The 13,225-nt window shown below is 32.9% G+C and overlaps 1 pseudogene; it reads right to left on the bottom strand.

The window, feature by feature from the left end:
- Positions 1-445: 445 nt before the first annotated feature.
- On the bottom strand, positions 446-4,449 carry LOC128242960 (uncharacterized; annotated as a pseudogene).
- Positions 4,450-13,225: the final 8,776 nt, after the last annotated feature.

The raw sequence follows: 13,225 nt of genomic DNA, 5'->3' as shown, positions 1-13,225 counted from the left end.
AATATTGTATATTTTACCGGATAAGCTCTAAAAACAATTTGCTTTCTAACACTGAAACGATTGTATCTTTATCGTTCCTTAAAAAATAAAATAACTTTTAATTAATTAATCGAGTCACTAAAAGTCGTGATTATCTGCTTAAAAGGCATTTAATACAATGTTTCAGATATTACTACTTTATTTGTGTTTGATTGTGAAGATCGATAAGATCTGATAGGAACTAAACTCGAATCCGTTTCCAGGACAAACATCAGTACTGGTGTTTTTGATAGGCATGATAGTAAACCTGGTGAGGATCGACAACCATAGCATTAACGCTTTTTTGATCGAACCCAAAACCTCTTGGATGAGTGGCGGACAGTTAACAACAGACCACTCCCAGTCTTGTTGAGCTCGAACCACTAAATCATTGACAGGAGACCGACATCTTTACCACTATGCTTATCTAACCCTGGCGGAGATCAGTTCCATAACCCCTACCCAAGGTGAGAGGCTGAAAACAATAGCACTAGATGACATCTATAGAACTAGGACAATGTCGACCTTATGGGGATCGAACCAACAACGTCTTGGGTGAATAACAAGTAACTTTAAAGAATTTTATTGTCTAAAATAAGACATTTCGTTATGAAAACTTATAAATTGACAATAGAAACACAGCTTTGCAAAGTTGGTATTTTAACATTACAAAAACGACGCGTGTTGAAACATTTGTATTTATCTAGCACAATATGATAGACATAAGTTCGTTCGATTTACAAAAATGCCAGTCATAAAAATAAATATTCTTTTAAACCATGTTTAACAAATTCTCTGCAAATTTTATCGGAATGTTCTATTGTGTATATAAGGGATGACATGATGTTGTACTCTGTTTCTGCCACTGTGATTCTGTCTATAAATGGTTCTAGCGATGATAGACCTTTTATTCCTAAGTTTATATCCATTTCTGAAAAAAACAGAAATTGAAAGGCTTTTTTTCAAAGCACATGTTTACTCCTGTTACAAATATATTTTCATATCAAACATATCATTAGGAAAATAACTGATCGTAGTGATTTGATTGAGAAAATGTTCATAGGACAATCAGGTATTTTTAAAGAGGGATATTCGGTTTTAAAGGAATATTGAATATAACATGACGAATTCTTGATAAACATACCAATTATTTATATATATATATATATAATATCTATGCACTGTGCTGTTTGTAGAGTTGTGTGCTGTTCTATGTTTCTTGTTTGTGAATTTGTGTTCTATGTCTTTTAGCGTTGCCCATTGCCACTAAACCTGGTTTATGTTTAAACTTTTTGCTACTGAGCATGTTTCTGTAGCTTTTTGCATATATATTGTCATTAAGATCCAGCTTTATCATGATTAAAAAAAACATCGAAGGAAATATTTTTGTTTTTAACAAAATAATGGATAATAACCACTCATACCGCCTGTTCACTAATAGGCTAAACATAAAGCTCTGAAATATACCTTCCATTACTAACCCTTTTCATTTTAAAACTGTTCTTTCGCTGTAGCGACAATGTCTTTCTTTGTTTTGCTATCATACCATGTGTAACGTTGTAATGACATCATTCGTCTTGTTTGCAATCAAGGTTAGCACATTGTATTTGATTTCTAACAGTAGTCTACATTTTAACAAAGTTTCAAAGAAATTAACAACACGTATGTCTTGTTTAACCGACCGTTTTATGTAAAACAAAGATAATGTTCACTTACTGATTTGTCCAAAACTGTTTTCATTGCATTAACAATCTTAGAATCGGATTTCCTTACAGCAAGTGCAAGAAATCTACATCTCAAGTTTCCAAATATTTTCAAGGTAAATTTGGAATTTGAATCTTCTTCAAACTCTGAAGAAACATAGGCAGAAAGGTCAAATCCAATGTTATGGACCCGAATTTCAGATTTTGGCACAAGAGTTTGGCTGCTTCGTTCTATAGCAGCCATGGCCCCGAAAGACGCGGTGGAATGGTAGACACATTCATCACTCAGACCTAGCATCTGGCCCGCTAAGCCTGAACGTCCATCACAGCATATCACCACTTTTCGTCCTGATATGGCATCGATGGTGTCGTTACAGTCACGGCTGAACTGCAGTGGACAACACGTCTATATGTATTATGTTCACGTAAATATGCAAATGGAGTTCACACACTTCAGCTTAATACTTAGTTCTTATGATACAGAAACAATGCAAACCTTTTCCAAAAAATACATCACATCACAAAATATTTTGCCAATAAGAAATAACTTGCTTTATTTGTAATTGTTCATAATTATATTTAATTGTAATAAACATTTGCATACCATCAACTATTTCAGAGTAACTATTCCACAAGATCAACGCCAATAACTTTTGCTTATTTTTAAACCTAAATATTGATATGGTGTCTGCTTGGTGCTTGTCGGCCATACTGTGTGCAGTTCAGACTACAAATGTAACAAAATATGTTGTTTTCAATGTACGGTTTTGGCAAAGAAATGAACAACTGATTGTATAAAAAAATGTTGTCGATAATTTTCACTTAAATCCATTCTCACAAAGATGCAATAAACTACAAAATAAACACCTTCTTTCTTTATTGGTCAGATTGAAAGCAAAACGATTTGAAACTCAATTTTAAATTTGTCAAATAACGGACAAAGCAGTCGACTGATGGATACTAATCATAAACTAAGCAAGCTGAACTTTAATATAAAACATGCTCCACTTTCAGATCTTGAATGATTTATGAAGACGGATTTTGTTTGCCAGATGGTATCGAAATGGGTCTTTTGTTTGCCAATGATCAATGCAGTGGTTGCGGATAAAACATATGCACAAAACAAGAGTTATGCGATGATACCTGTACGACATGCTATATATTCAATTTTAAAGGTTTTGAAGAAGAAAACAATATATCCATGAACTGTTTTGGTTCGATATGAATTGTTTGATTTTAATCTTATTTAAAAATAAAACACGAATGCGAATGGTTTCGTTCATTAATTCAAATGCAAATAATGTACTAAATACTTTTGATGCATAAGGTAAAAAGTAACAAACAATTCATTTACAGACTGTTAGATAAATATTTGACTGTCATAGTATAAGCATATTTATGTCGCGTTTAGTTGCATTAAACAGTATGAAAACTAGCAAATATTGATTACCTTGAAATAAGAGAAAAACATGAAAGCAAAACATCTAAATAAGAAGCGTATACCACGCTTTTGTCTGTATAGCTGTCTGTGAAGTTATTTGATTGATATCGACTTAAGATGAATATTGAATTGAACGCTAGGCATTTAATGGAAATCAATCACTTTAAGTGTGTCAACACGTTGTATAAACGGTTTTACTGAAAATAACGACATCGAGACAAACTGAGAAAAGCGATGAAATCTCTTTGAACTTTATATATCGCCGTACCTTAAAATGTCTTTGCACAATGGTCTATAGTACTGAACATCAACTGTACATAAACTCCCACTTAACTTATTACATACCAATTGATTGGTTGAAATCTGCAAACTGCTTATGCATCAACATATGGTTCATAAAAGAGCATCAATGATCGAAGAATGGTTAACGATTACCTATAATAGACTTAAGAGGTTTGACTTAGTATTCACCATCATAACTGCATTATTTTGTGTATGATAGTTGATTAAGACAATGGAACTAGTGTATAAATCTGTTTCAATTTAAGCGTTTGCTTCCTACCGTTAAGCTATTACTTCAATTAATTGTTCAAGTAAGTAAAACATTTATCAATTATTGGAAAATGTTTAACGAGTATTTAGTTATATAACCAGGTTATATTGCAAGAAGAGTATAAAACTTCTATATTCACTGCATCGATTTGTTATAAGAATGCTGTTCGAAATAATGAACACATGTTTTGTTTTACATTGGTGTTAAGTTTTAATTATTCGTAACGTTAATACCTTTGTTCCAAATCCGATATCTGTTTTAGTTCTGTACAGTGGTAAAACTTGTATGATGTATTCAAAATAGATGCCAACACGTGTGTAGAAACAACCATCTTGTCATATGCCTTCCAGATTATCAAAGTAAACTCCGTAACTTCTAAGGAACGAAACTAAAGAAGGTAGTATGGTTATTTGATATGACAGATTTTCTACGCGTGAACGGTTCTCTTCCTCAATAATAATCAGTCGATGGACCCCCTTACACTGTACTGCAATTAGTTCTGACGTTAGTCCGATTGGTCCAGCATCAATAATGATAACCGTCAAATGGGCCATTTCGTTTCGTATTTTAGAGAATACATGCCTGGTCCCGATGAATACAGCTACTGCTGATATTGTTATAAATATATGCATGGACGCATGGCTGTAACTTGCTTGCATGTAATGAGCGAGGTCCTCAGCATCACAACGCATTGTTAATGCACATACAGTATAATTACCACCCACGTTTAACATTCGAATGTACCTGTGTTCTTTCGCCGGAACACAAATTACTCACATATATTTCATTTTCACTTTCCTTCCATATTAATCACACCTCAGCCTTTCAGTCGCAATTGATAAGATAAAGCTGTTATTCCAATATTAATATACACCACTTTCTCCTCAACTTCCAGTAGTTCAAAATATTTATAGTTGATTATCAACATTTTCCCTTTATCTGTTTTTCATTAACGACTGTTGGTCCTTGTTTGCCTGAAAGTACAAATTATATCCGTGATTGAAATGCATTTAAACACGAACACTAAATAAGCAGTTGATTGCCAGTTAACCGCTATCACCTTTCGCGGCAATTGGTAGTTTATATAACAGGAAGAAAAATTCGCTTATAAGTGTAAGAGGTTGGAAAGGTTGAAAATCTTTGCCGCGTATACGTTAAATTTGATCCTATGTACTTACTATACACTTAACTGTGTGTGTTATGTTATAAATGGGCGACGTTATACAGTCTGACTCTCCCTGTGATCGAGAAAGTGCATGCATTTGACACCTTGCTGATAACTAATGTATTTTAATATAGTGTAAAGACATGCCTACATATTTTAAAACTAGACCTGCAAATTCATTTAAGGAGTTTACTTTTTAGGGTCACTTAAAAATAAGTCTACAAACGTTCATTATATTGCGTTTGCATTCATGCCGCTAACATTTCTGGTAAATTAAAAATGTATCAGAAAAAATGAAACTGACGCTTTGCTTCGTAATTATCGTTTTGTGACAATAACAAAGGCTTATAAACTTCCGTTTACCTTACAAAACAAGAAACCCTTAACCGTAACATAATACATACAATTATATAAACCGTTTGTGTCGATAGCAATACCGTATCAATATTTTATCGTTCTGTCATTTTCTCGACAAAAACAGACACTTTGTATCCGCAACATAATTATTATACAAATAGTATTAACTTTCGTGCTTTCCGGAAAATTGGATACATCATGGAAATGAGATAATGATTCACTTTAACAAAGAGTGAGCTATCTGTTTGATATTGTTTTCTGTTTAGAAAGTTTAGCAGGTTCTGCTGTTCATCAGGGCAAGAACGCAATACCAACAGCGCTATTTCCGAAAGCTCAGTATGTGTGCAAATAAATCGGTACGTTGTTCTGATAAATTACAATAAATGTCTTGTAAGACAACTTTGTACCAGGCTTAACTGGACAAAAAGTTTGCTTCAGTATAATTTTGCAATATATTTTACCTCGTGAACATTGCATTCTGTTAGGGGCAAAATATTTCCAATCGAGTACTGAAAAAAGATCTTATAGTGCTTGTACAGAGAGCTGTCAGGTAGGCAAATACTCAAATGAATAAATATATACTAGAAGATTCATATGTTATGAAATGAAAACTATTAGCCGCCATTCTTAAAGATACACATTTCCAAATAAAAATGTAATATCATAGAACTTGTTATTATTACGTTGTCTCGTAGAATATTCGTGATTGGTTAATACGAATAGTTTTATACATCCTTGAGTGGAACTTCTTATCAACTTCGGTACTTATTTCTTTAATTTAAACATATGTTGTTCATAAGCATGCATTTATGTTTCCACTGAGCCCGAGAAACAATCGATAGTGCTAAATATCACATGTTTACGGAATGAAAACGATTCAGGGCTGGTCTAGTTATTAGTAAATGGATGTTGCTGATCACTGGCTATCATTTTCTTACAGTTGAATAAAGAGGTGAACTGCATCGAGCAATATCTGATTATTCCTCTTTTATCAGGGCACAATCACCGTTTAGTCAATTGCGAAGCGTTAAGTCAGTGAGAGATTTCACAGAAATGAGCATAAGGCTCCTTATATTAGTAAAATGAGGACAGATGAAATGATAATGATACGTTGTCTCCTGAATTGTACACGAGCAGAGGGATAAGGGAACAATATTCAAACAAAAAACATGATGGATCAATACACTACATTCGTTTCGTAAGCGCTTTTGAATGTCCTGTTATCGGCTTTCCATAATCGAACAGATAATTTGCTTTGGTTTAATCGGACTTTAAGTAAGCTTTAAAACCAAAAACAGTGTCATTGTTGTGTGCTTGAACTTGAAGACTATTCCATGCTGCGATTGTTGAGCAAATGAATTCATATAAAGTGACGTGTGCGTACGAAGGCTAAAGATAGTTGGTGAGTTTTCTAAGAGAAACCAAACGTGAAAGATAATGAGCAGAGAGACAATTTTCACATTTGTAGAACAGTGAAAACTCTCTAAGCCTGATTCAATGTAAGGTAGTTGCAGAGAATCTCGGCGAGTACAACTAATAGTATTACGTTTAAAATTGTGTCATGATCATTTATTTTGATTCGTTTACAATTATCCTAGATGACGTCCGCATACACCAAGATGTATCTACTGAAAAAATGATAAATAACCTCCTGATACCTTATATCAATTATATAAATGTTTATTGATGTTAGCTCAAGACCAAGATTTTTCTTTAATGTAGTTAGTTTAGTTAACTTTAAACTTATTTATTTTACAACGATTGTGAAACAAGTTATTACAATATTATATTAATCACTCTCGTTGGCACGATGTTACGCGAGTATGTGATATTGTGTAGTTGGGAAAACCTGAGTACCCGGAGGAAACTCACCTGTCCGGCTTTGTGACCAGGATCCAAGCTCACATGCGCCCAGCGAGTATAGAGTAATATAGTTAATATGAGTATGCCAATTGCCTTCATCAAAAAGAACAATACCAAGATGTTTGTGTCACTTATCAGCTTTCGATATTGGTTTCTTTTCTTCTATTCGGTTGATTTCAAAGGAATCACTTACTCTGTTAGAACTATTCTAAAATAAAACTTAATTACACAAGCGTTATTGTAATACTGTATTGATATTCAATCGAAGAGACAAGAAATGAAAACAGTTCCTTCATTAAAAGATCCTGTGAATCCACCAAAAGGTAAGCGAAGCTTGAGGAATATAATTTAATTGACACAAATACTAGACAACTTCTTGTCTATCAAATGGAAACTGTCCCCATGAGACTTATTGTGTACTTTCCCGCTCAAACACGATTTTACAAAATTGTGATGTGAATGGACTTACGCTCAGTGATCCAATTCAATCGTTTTTCGTTTTTCTGCACTGTTTTATTTAATCGAGCGTTATGTTTGTAAACGCAATGGGAACTACATGGGTATGTCCATTAGTCATTCATTCAATGAAAACACAGTTTATAGTTTAAATGACACTAGACGAGTGATGTACAACGCCACAAATAGCGAAGGACAAGACTGCACATGCATCAGCATATCTTGGGGTTGCCATCTTGGAATGTTCACCGGAGCTTTTTATCTAGTTAACGACAAAAAATAAACATAGGCTAAACCAAAAAAAATATATACAATAATATTCACCCAAAAGATGTTTTTGGTCATTTTTGGAATATATCTGCAACCCTTCTGTTGCTCTTTCTTTGGACTTGCACGCTTGGTAAACGTCCTTACGAAAAGTGCCTTTCTTTTCAGTACACGCAAAACAAACATATTAAAAACGACCACGTGTACGCACGAAAACTATCTCATTCAGGAGGTTTAATACAAATTCAAATTAAGTGTTTACATCAAGCAACATCCGTTTAACAAATTCCATCTTTGCGTAACCACTTGGCATTGAAACTTTTCTGTTTAGTGACATAGACATGTTTCGTGCCACATTGTCGATTTTGGTGTGTATATATTGTGACACGGTTGTCGGTAAGCGACCAATGAAAGCAACAGAGGTCAGATTGTATATACATTTAATATTAGATATTGGCCATTATATATACATGCTTTGTTATAAAAAGGGTTATATAAGCAGAATATATTTAATCTAATTGGTTTAAAGGTCGCAGTCGGCTTTTGTAACTGCATATATTCAATAGATTCCTAAACAAAGCAGGAATGATTTTGCGTGACTCGTCACAATCATTTAACGATATGCAACATAACAAACGATGTTATATTTCTTTTTATCACTATCTTTGAGCGATATTGATTCCTTGGTTGGCAGTGTATTTAGATTCTTTATTCAGAAAGAAACTAAACATTAATTTTATGTATAGTTCAATCCTTATGTTATTAATTAAAACATTTTTACAAACACTCCATCATGTACTATTCCTTCTTTTATCGCAATCTGTATTATTTGCTTATCTTTATTGCAGTAATTATACTTATAATTAAGTTGTTTTAAAGGATTAAGTTCCGAAAGCCATATGCATAATTTACTTTAAAGAGCAAACATACATGAGTATTGCTTCGCCGCAAACTTATTCATCAGGGGTATTCTTTTTTCGGTAGTTTTCTTACAAACATTAAACTGTTACAAATAAACAGCAGTTGGGATCATCTTTAGTTGCATTTTTGCCTAAAACATCAATGACAGTTCAAAATATAAATATTTGTAAATTAAACTAAAACTTAAATTCCTATTAAATATTAAAGGTACTGTGTTGTCCTTTAATTTCTTTGTATGCTGGTACATAGTGTAGACAAATTAAAACATTTCTACGCCAACAACTGTAAGAAACACTTTAATTTGAACAAATCCATTTAAAATAAATTACTAAGAATGCCTGCCATATAGGTATTTCATGATTCATGTCCTTAGGTACTAGGCATGTCTGACATATAGGTCTTTTATAATGTTACTGTCAATAATCAACCTCACAGAAGTCGAAACGAAAACGACTCATTCACATTTCAAACATGTTGATTGTCAATCAAAGATAACAGTATTGATTTTGAAAAACGATTTATATAATTATACAAATATTATTATAATATGCATATAAAATTACATGAAAATGTCAGACAAGGGGTGAACAAGTTCGCAGAGACTTACTATATATAATAGAAGCTGTTTTATACCATCCTGAATGATAGTGGATACTATGTTGACTATGTCATCAGAGTATGTTATGAATGCGAAATATATGAGCACTGCAGTGTAAAACTAAATGTGGAAATAAATGAAAAAAGAGATCAGACATTATTATGCCGCAAGCTTATACTCTTTTTTGTACTAAGTGTTTGAATAAACCTGCTCTAAGGTTTAAACGCGGTAAGTTACTTGCTTAATTAACTTAATGAAGTAAATTCTCATGATTCATACGTTTGTAGTAACCATAAGGTCAATCATCATAGTCTTGCCTTTTTCTAAACTTTCGAAAATAAATTTAACAATTAAAACAGTAACAATTAAATATCCGGATAATTTTAGTTGATATATCATTTTGATATGTTCAAATTTAATTTGACACTAAAACAGTTAATAATAATGTCATTTGTTAAACGGAGTTTCTCACGAAATATCACAAATAATAATTTTACTGTTCTTATAAAAAAAAGCTTACAACAGTCTAAGGAAAGATGAAAAATACAACAAAAATTTTCACATTTCAGTAATCCTTACCCTGTATGTAATGTAATATGTCCGTCTTAAGAATTGTCACTGTACTGGTAATTGATACACTGTGAAGCCTAGCCATGATTATAGAGAGGAAGCTGATTATTCCATACCGACACACGCACCAATGCTAATATCGGAAACCGCTATGATATTCACTGTTCTTGGGAAAGAAGCCAGTTTACCATAATATAGGTGTTTAACTGCTAATGGACCCTGAGTTGTTTTTCGTGGTCTAACTAGAATTATTACCATTTATTTAAAATTAAAACAAAACAAAACATTTTACCAAATGTACAATGTAGTCCATGAATGCAAGCAAATGATGTTACCGTTTCTTGTCGGTAGCTTGGGTTAATGTTTTCCAAGATGATAGAAAATTATACTCTGTGTGTAAGTAAAGCAACAAAAACAAGAACGATTAGACTTCAATCGCTTGATTTTTCCAATCATGAAAAAAGTGATCATGGACTTTTTAACCTTTATAGAATACAATAAAATATCTCATTGATACATATTAAATTCATTGGGACGCACTCTAAATAGTTGATTAATATGCAAATATCAAAGTGGTATCGTTAATATCGTTAACTGTTTTTGAAATGAGAAAGAATATGAGCACAGTGAAACACGATATGTCAGTGTTAAGGAGTAAGATGTTTCATTGTCCATTTGACTGAAATGATACCAGTTAAAATGTATGTGTATTTATACTGTACTGTTTACCAGGTACTTTTTGGTACATTACTTACAATACACTATTTGTTCAAGATTTCACCTAACAATCTTTCCATGAAGGATTCATTGACTGTTTCAAGCTGCAGTCCCGTAACTCACATACTGGGTAGTTCCTTTGGGCTTATTGATTTCGACGTTGTGGTCTATCAATGACAACCGTGTTGATGGGGTGGTACGTTTACATTGTTAATCATACCAGCAAAGTCAACAATTAGTTTTATTCAAAAGGAGAATATCATCCTTTTTTCATTGTAACAAATAATAAGGTATCATAGCAAGCCTAGACCATTTGTTTTTGTTCGAAGCTATTGCGAACCACCAATAAAAGCACATCAAGGTGAATCAGCGTTTTGGCCCATTGACTGTTCATATTGCTCTATGCTTAGCACAAGGACTCACCCAAAGCCATTCATCATATTTCGGTTGATATTGATTCCTGGAAAAACCTTGTGTTCAGGCAACATTAACATTAAATGTCAATGCACTATTTGCCAAATTCATTTTTTTTCTTGTTTCTTCTCTAATTAAAGGTGACCAATAAACATACAATTATTTGGCTTATATCAAGTGGTACAAGGACTGATATTAACAATCACCGTGCTAGAAACTTGTCATATCCAGTGTCGAAATATAATATTTAATCTAAATGACCGCTATGAAGTGATTGTCATACTAAATTACGCATATATGATAGTGTTTATAAGCAAAACAATTAGTGTATCAAATGGTTTTAAGCCTTAAGGTATATCCTAAAAGAAAGGTAGATACAGTACTGAACTGACTATTATATCAACTATTTATGTTCATATATTATACACAACATATTCTCTAGGTGGTAGTTTTGACACAAGGTACACTAAAACGTGTCGTTACATTCATAGACAGTAACGTTATAAAGCAATGTATTATAGGGAATTTGCCACATATATGAACAAGTTCATAATATGTCGATATTACTTCACTTACGTTTCAGAAAACAATCTTTAAGTATTGTTTGAACTTTGTCGTACACTAAAAATAGACAGTGTTTAACTATTATTAATTATACCTTTAAACGTGGTTTCTTTTTATTTTAAGTCCCCACTTTCTATTGATTTCTACAATAAACTTTTTCAAAGATTTCTTAGCATTGCACCTGTTTAAGCGTAAATATAAGCTTTAGCATTGCTTCTATTTTCCAACCACTCTTGAGCCCAATGCACTACATTGTTGTAGGATTACAAGAAGATTATCAGTTTTTAATACTTATTGATTGTGATAATAAAAGATCATTTTAAAACTAGCATTAGTCAGCATTGCTGAAATGGTATTAAACAGGCATAAAAGACATTAAGCCAAGATTAAAGAATTTGGAATACAATTTAATTTCTTGGCATAAAACTCCTGCTAGACGATAAACAAACAGTGTTGTAATATTGAACATACTTCTGTTTAAAATCATACAATAAACAATGCTGGAGTGTTTTTAAAATTTCGTTAGCTGTTTTGAAATGTTATTGAACTATGCGAAAATCTCATGATTTTAAGAATACACGATTCGTGTTGTGTTATGGATCTGGACGTATCCAACAACACAAATAAATAAAACATTACCACATATATATCCAACTATCTTCTTTTACTTGACCTAGATGTAACATATACATATATACTACATGTTTTTATATACAGTTATTCCCTTACTATTGCATGTCCTAAGCGGACGTTAATAGAAGCACATACCGTGTTTTTAAATGTGTACGCCATCTGGCATCGGAAAGGGAGTCTTCATCAAAGCAAGTAAACTAAATCGAAATAAAATTAAATAATTGTTGTAACAAGTGTAAGGCTGTTCGTTTAAAAAGAACATGAATTCCTCTTTCATTGACCGTTCCGAGACGCTAGCCCCAACAATTACTGGTCAAGCGTTCCTATTGGGTTCGTTGTGTGTCCCTGTTGGATGAACTTTTTTGTTTTTCTCTTTATGTGTCTCTCTGGCCCTAGCCGCGTGCCTTTAAACTGGGTGTTGTTTGTAAGAAAAGATTCCTCTGTAGTTTTTATTTTATCAAGAAAATCGGATGTATAGCTTTTGAAAAATTCATTCACCGGTAGGCTTCCTATTCCAGCCGTATTAACTTAAATTCTTGATTTAAACGGAAAAAATAACAGCTTGGGTCTCATTATAGCTATAACACTTACAACATAAACACGCCATTGACATCCATGCTTCTTAAAACTGAAGGCTTCCGACAATAAGCTTTCAGAGATAGAACTGTTGTTTTTAATGGATAGGCATGAATGGTGCGTGTTGAATACATTTGTTATCAATTAAACATGGCGATAGAGTAAAGCGTCAAACTAAACATTCGAACTTTCCTCTTCCTTGCGGAGAAACATTGGCATGGGTTTTGGTAATTTGAAAACAGGCTTTAATTGCATTCCAAGGCTAACGAGCGTCACTGCTATTCTTCCATGTGGTTAAAATGCTTAAGATGAATGGACCTTACAGTATTGCATTGCAATGTATTCGATATATGATTATGTAAGAATATTATTAGATTATGTTTAGGTTCTGAACCCAGGGCTTTCATGT

This window comes from Mya arenaria, chromosome 8, assembly GCF_026914265.1.
Source record: "Mya arenaria isolate MELC-2E11 chromosome 8, ASM2691426v1".
Classification (NCBI taxonomy): Eukaryota; Metazoa; Mollusca; class Bivalvia; order Myida; family Myidae; genus Mya; species Mya arenaria.
This window is presented reverse-complemented; position numbering and strand designations above follow the sequence as displayed.